Genomic DNA, 8,074 nt, shown 5'->3' with positions numbered 1-8,074 from the left:
AGTGGGTTGCACACGAAACCTTTTAAAAGTGGACTGTATAATATAAAAGAGAAAAGCAGGATAGAGTTTAAACAATGGTATTACAATGCATCGTTATATAAAACGCCAAATTTCACAAGCAAACAAATTACATAGGTACCTATATAATATGGTGTCTTAAGAAATTTTAACTATTCGTAATGAATAACGATAAATAGAATAATTAAATAATAATATTAATAATATCGCTTGTCGATATACAAAAAAAAAAAATAATACTAAGTTGAAGTGCGACCTTGGTGGTTGGCCGTGCGATGAGCGTCCGAAGCTGGCTATGACGATGTCACCGTGAGGGAAGTTGACGGTGTACGGTGTTGCTTGCCTGGTGCCGAGTGGAACGATGAGTCGTAAATTTACGCGTGTATATAGGTAATTCCGAAATTCACGATCAAGATTTAAGACAACGTTGCTTGAGCGCTCTACGGTTAGACCCGGAAGAATTTGGAACTTGGAAGTCTGTGTACGCGGATGACAGACTCCAGCACATCCGATTGTAAGTCCGGACCCCATGGACAGGGGGGGGGGCGGAGGGGCATAAATACTCCACTGACAGAATAATTGTCTTTTATATTAATTAATTATTCAATTATTTAATTATATATAATAATATATATTATACATTATTTAATTATACCTATATATTATACAGGAGCCCACGTGGCCATATGTAGCATTGTAGCCCTTATATTGTAATTTTATGTGGTCCGATAATAAAATGTATAAATTGTATAAAAACCAGGAACTAAGATATTAGGGACTGGAAATTATGGATTCTAACGTTTGTTTGTAGATACCTTGTGAAATTAATAAACCTAACAGTGATAGATGATAATCATGTAATAATAACTATACGGGAAACGGAGTGGCCGAACGTCTTAAGGCGTCGGTTCGAACTCGGCCACGGGCTGCTATTTTCTTCGGGCAGTCACGGTGTCCGAAGAGAGAGGCCGCCATCCCCCACCCGGGCATGGCAGATACCTACGAGTGCCCACTTAAAAAATTCTTCTAATACAAATACACACGTGTTCAAAACCTACAGTACCCTTCCCACAGTTCCACAGGCTAATTGTTTACAATGTTTAATGTATATTATAAATTACGTTGAACAGTTATAAGCTATGGGCATCTATCAATTTAGTTCTTACAACCTTAAATGTTTCTTGTTATATTTATATAATTATATTGGGAACTGATTTTAAACATTTTAGATAAAAAAACTACCTATATGCATGCTAATGGTTGAACATTTTTAATAGTGAGTACCTAATAAGCTATAATATGGAATATTAATTATTTGGTTATAATAATTATTACGTATATTTAGGTATATAGGAACGAACATTTTATTTTTTCGGTAACTCTACTGTTTCTTTTGCTAGACAAGCACTGATTTGAACTGTATTTTTGATCAATTAAATCTTTAAAAGCAACAGCTGCTGTTGAAAAAAAAACAACGGTTTCATTTCAACCCCAAAGGGTCACATAGAGTTAAAACTCTTACTTCGTGTACAACCAAAACGTCACAGATTCGTTTACGCTGATGCGAGAAGAGTCCATCGTAGATTCGTAGTTTCCTGTTTTGCCGTGAAATAAATTGTCGAACGAGTTCACTTGAGTCGATGACACTGCAAGAATAAAATAAGCATTTCACTGTAATAGTCCATACAATATAATATTATATTATAGTACCTCCGCCGCGGCGGCCGTACGCGCGTATAACCTACATAAAATGGCACATGTATATAATTGATAATATATATTATATTATATATACCTACAGTATTATTAAATCATCGTATCCTGTTTAGTTTATTGAGAAAATGTTGAGTATATAATATATAGCTGCATCGACATTATAAGAACGAACCTATCTCCTGTACACAATATATATTATATATTATGTATCTCTTATGGTAAACGACACTTGTTGAGTATTGTCAATGTCGCATTCGATGAATAGTTTGTGCGAATGTGCATAATATAATAATATAAGATATTATGATACATACTGACAATGCGCTTACCTATACATCCGTTATAGCGATGACGATTGCCAATTCGAATTATATATGAATTCAAATCATACATCGATACGCACACGGATGTGCGGTATTATTAAATAGAAAATATTTACGCTTTACAACATAATATACGATGAGTATAATAATATGTTTTGTTAAAATAAATATACTATACCTACGCATGATGGTCGCATAAAAGCAAGGAACGTTCTTCGGCGACACTACTCCTGATAGAACACACGATTTGATTTTGAATATTTTATGTTACTTCTAATTATATGAAGAGGATATTCTCCTCGTGACAAATCTCTTTTGAGGCGGCTGATGCGTTCGAAAATTTAACAATGGTGTCAATAATAACAGTGCTCGCCTATTAATCTATTTCTTTAACCTATCGTCTTATACATACATTGGCGAAACGTTAATTTTTACGATTTCTTGGTGGACAGAACAAGTGACGAGGCGACATAAGCATGCACGCTTTCCTCCCCTGTCAAGAGGACTTGCGGCGCACACTTATATGATTGTGAACAATATTTACCTTAATTGGAAATTTGTATTATCTGCATTCGCGGTGCAGATTACCCACGATGATTATTCGTATAATTTTGTATAATATAATGGACTTGAGTACACCAGTTTTATTTTTTGATATTGAGGTTATAAGTACTTTCGTGTATTTTCCGGGACTGCACTGTCGCGATTTTGCACCAAATGTTACAATCCTATCTATAATTATATATTTTACGGCGTGCCCGTGACGTATGACATGTTTTTTTTAATCTATCAACTGTATAAATTATGTTAGTTGGCAAAAGTATTCTGATAATATAAGATCATTTTTTTTTATTTTTTAGACGCGATTTTCCTCATTAAAAAATGGATAGCTTATAAATATAGAAATTCAATTTTGTTGTAATTATTTTTTTATTACAGTTATTATTTAAAACATGAAAGAAGTGAGAAAAAACACAAACGTTCTAATAATACTTCCTGATTTCCATACACGTAATATTTATTACCTAATCTAATACCTACAATAACACTAATAATCAATCATTAACCTTATATATTAAACCTATTATGCTATTTCCCAATCGAGTCAATACGTTCAGACAACCTGACTACAATACATTATATAAACCATTATTGACGCTACCAAAATGATATAATATACGAATATACAATATACGTCATGATATAAAACGTGTATGAATAACAATATAAATAAATGTATAAGTACAATAATTAATAATTTATTATATTGGCTACCGTGCGATGTATGCAAAAAAGCGATGTAATAGCAGAAAGTACATTAAAAACTCTGCCATGACACCTCTATAATATTATATGGAAGTGTTAAAATGCTTGTAGAAGGGTTGTCACGAGAGGTGGTTATGAGGATTGAAACTCCCCCCCTAGATACTATTTCAAGGATTTTTTCTCGTTTATATTAGTTAATTTACCAAAAAGAAGTAGTATACTTAGGTAATGTTCTTTAACGGTACTTATAATACCTATATTTTATAATATTATGTTATAACTTATAACTATTATAATCTGTCCAATTCATCTTGGCACTCAGCAACCGTTACAATTTCAAAAAACAGTGATCCAAAAACTATATTATATCTAAATTGAAAAAAAATCATAATCCCGGTGACTAAAATATAGAGAGTGTCAAGATGAACTGGGTGAGGATTATACCCAGGTATTGGTTTATCACCTGTTAGTGTGCTACAATCGAGTACCTATATCTAATTTATATTATTTATTAATTTATATTTTTATTCTATGATTTAACAATAGGTATAAATGAACATTTTGTATTTAGGCCTTCGTTTTTTTTTTCATTCCTACAGCCTGCAGTGTTTGTGTTTTTTGGCCCAAAAATTAAGTCCTGTTAAAATATAATAGTTATGCCTATATTGTGGTTAAAAAGGTATTGGTAACAATAATAATTTATACATTTCATATATACTCGCGTATGTGATGACAAAAATCAACACGACTGGCAAAAATATATTTTACGTAGGTATTATTATCTAGGTAGGTACATGGAACGGTAATGTATGATTGATTATGTCAAGGTCACATGCTACCGTAATGAATTTATACGTGTCGTGTGTATGTGTTAAAAGTGTAATTTACGAATCTATAAAGCTGCATATAAAAATATAAGGTATATACTTTAATAGCTGGTCGGATGATATTGAAAAACCAAAAAAATATAATATTCCAAAGAATTCATTATTCAAAAACGCATTAAATTCAACGCTTCTCATATGAAATACAAGTATTTGTATATAATCCTAAACAATATTTTATTTTTCTTAAAACAGTGAAGATCGAAAATATTTGCGTTTTATATTATGCGAGTTTAATGCGATATTACTGCAATTATTAACAATAACACGAGTTTCGACATACCTATCTTTCTCCAGGGTTACGTTATATTATTGCAGTCATCGTCGATGACTCATCAAGACTACCGTAAGAACTATGAATTCAAACTTTAAAATATATAGGACCGGTGACAGATGGTTCTGAACGATCGACGTTATATGGAGCTATTATAGTGATTTAACTCATCATTCGTGACAGATATATTGGCAGTCACCCGCGGCGAATCATCAATAATTATATTGCTCTACTCGTCAGTATAATATATTATTATTATGCAGTCAAAAACTTTGCGATCTATTCGCGCTGGTTACAAGCGATTTTCGTCTATCACCGACGTAAATGATACGCAAAAAATTAGAATACGGTGGGTAGATCTGAAAGTTTGAATTTCCAGGAAAACGGGCAGATGAAAAATTATTAAAGTCGGTCTGGGATTCACAGGAATTGGACAAGGAATTCAGTCGAAAAAACATTGCAAAATTTAGATTTGGGGGGGGGATAACGTACGTGTATGCATAATACATGTATGCACTGCACAGCTTAGGTATAGTTAGGTACTTGATCGTACCACCGCTATCATAAAATAATATACAGTAATACACGTTTTCCTCTGTCACCTGCAGTTTACTGCGTTTTAAAAAGTCGATAAAGCGTTGGGTTCCGCGCGCCGGGGTTACATATTTATTTTTAATGATTTTTTTAGGATATATAATGTGGAAGAGGAAGCGAGTTCTGTAGGGTTTTATAGCGAAAACAATGATATAAACGGAAGGTAACATTATAAAGTATAAACGCATTCGGAACGGACGTGCGAAATTCCTAGTTTTAAATACGCGTTTGGATGCTATGTTTTTTTTTTTGCGAAACAAGACGTGTGCAGTGTTTATCAGATTTTTGTCGGTAGGTACATATATATATAGCTACCACCAATATTATAGTGAAAGTGGTTTCTCATCGCCCACGTGGAAACCCAAAAAATTGATGATTATAACAACAATATGATGATAATGATGCCCTACTAATAATTCACAACTACACACACTGCACGCACCTACGATAATAATATACATTTTTACGATTTACGGTCGTGCTCGTTATAATTCACACATATATGTATATAACACAATATTATATTATCGTAAACACAGTGGTCATGTCCGCGGTGGCGGACGAGAGAGACGAAGCCTCTGACACTCGCACACCGCTCGGTATAGATCAATACCGCACACGGCATACATATGGTACAACCAGAGGGGTGATCAAGGGGGTGAGGGTTAGGGGTTCAAACCTCCCCCCGTGGACACTTGACAAATATATATGTAGTATGTACTTATACATAATATATAATTACAATTATTGTTGTATTTCTCAATTATAGATCAGGCAATTCGTTATTTTTTAAATATTTTCTGACTACGTGCCTGAGCATAGCCAAGTGTCAAGGGGCAAAGTGGCCCTGCACCCCCTCTGGCTCACCTCCACCCATCCTCCGTATGTTTGTCAAATATAACTACGCAATGTAAAAAATTAATATTCACAGCTTTTATAGAAAAAATCTCCTGGAATAATCATATTTTTAGATTTTATTTGGACATATTATATTATAAGTAGGTAAAATTGTAAGAAATAGGTACCTGAGAATTATTTTGTCCGTAATATGCGGTGGTCCAGAATATCGGAATGTAGCATCTATTATTATTATGCATAGTATATAACACGAATCGCTCGACAGTTTTGGAGGTGGTTTACCAGAGGGTCATATTTATGAGCAGTACCAATGTCCAATATAGATTTCCCGAGGATCGTATAATCGTTTTATAATCGAAAAAAACTAAAAAGTAATAATGAACATCCGCATTATCAAGAAATTTAAACTGCAGGGACAGAGTTACTACAATTGGGTATGAATCAAAATGGAGGGGTGGACTAGACACAAGACAATGTGCATCTATATAACAGTGTAGGGACTCGCATAAATGCAAATGAATCAAATACATGTAATTTTGAAAAGTGATTTAAAAATCCATAAACATTATTACTACCTATAAAATATTATATTGTATAGCTACTATAAACCTATCTCTACTGTGAAAACCTTAAGTATTACAAATGTTTAAAATAATAACTATAATACACGAAAAGTGCCTTCCACGCGCATTATATAACCTTTACCCTTTTATTGTCCCTGTCAACACCTATATCGGTGGATGGAAGGGCCACGGACTTCCCCGTGGACAAACTTCTTCAATTTATTGCTAAGAAAAAAATGAAACTCAATAATATTTAATAATAAGAATTTTTGTCCAAATTGTGTACGTTTGTAATAAAATGAGTGTATATTATAATCAATGTTTATATTGTTTATATTAGGGCGTTGCGCCGTTGCCCGTTTGAATGCACGGGTACCTTTCCCTAAAATGACCGTAAGTAATTTTATCAAACTTTTTTTGCCCATTTGAACACGATTACAATTTTTGCCTTGGATCATCTGAGGTTTATTTGTATAATTTATTTGAGCGTGGATTTTTACTAATTCGTATTAGACGAGGATTGTTATGTAAATTAAAAAATAATTAGTCTATATCATTACTCATGTCTGTGTGTAGGTTTATATTATAAACGAATATTTTTTTTATAAATTATTCTTCAAAAAAATTTGTTAATAAAATGTATTATTTGTTTAATAATTTTAGTTAATTGATACTTATACCCATCATCAATTAAACACTTATTCCTGCTGTTAAAAATATAACTTTTTGTACCACTTCCATCATGTACTTAATAATAGTACTTAAGAACAAAAGAATTTAACGATGGTTGAAATGTTTTAACTAAACGTAGACTAAATTAATAATGCATGAACCTACACATTGTACAAAATAAATAATATGATAACGTACTAGAAATTAAAAGCTATATAAGCCCATAAAGTAAATCAAATATTATTATAATTGTTCTCATTTGGACTGTCGAATTATTATCTCCTTATCTACTTGAATAAAAAAGTAGCTTCCCGAGTTTCTCGAAATGACCCTTATTTCAAGTCTTGAGTGCATCCGGAATAATGTATCACCTGAGTTCGTCCCGAGAAAATATATCATATTTTTTTATATAGTTCGAATACGTCCCAGTTCAATAAATTAAGTTATCCATGGTGCGTACCACAATAATATATGGTTATTATTGTTTAGTTTATTATTTAAGGTTTACACACATTTTTACAGATTTCATTAGTCTGGTTGAGTGTAAAAATTAAAATCGTTACGCACTCCAGACATCTCTAATAAAATGATTTATCCTAACCTGACATATACCGCACGCAAATACGGTTATTTAAATCATGCTCATATGACTAATGGTTTTATCTTAACACGTTCAAATGGCCGACTTCCGTTTATCATGTTGTATAACATAAGTACCTACATTTAAATATATAACCACATGTATGAATGATACATGGAAAATAGAATATTCCTATTGAGCATTATTCGTCAAGAAATAATAAACACAATAATCGATCGCTTTACAAATTAAAATATATGTATTAGGTAAAGTACCTATTTTAACTATTAATATTTATTAACGACGTCAATGATTTTTAAATCAAA

This window comes from Acyrthosiphon pisum, chromosome A3, assembly GCF_005508785.2.
Source record: "Acyrthosiphon pisum isolate AL4f chromosome A3, pea_aphid_22Mar2018_4r6ur, whole genome shotgun sequence".
NCBI classification, from domain to species: Eukaryota; Metazoa; Arthropoda; class Insecta; order Hemiptera; family Aphididae; genus Acyrthosiphon; species Acyrthosiphon pisum.
This window is presented reverse-complemented; position numbering follows the sequence as displayed.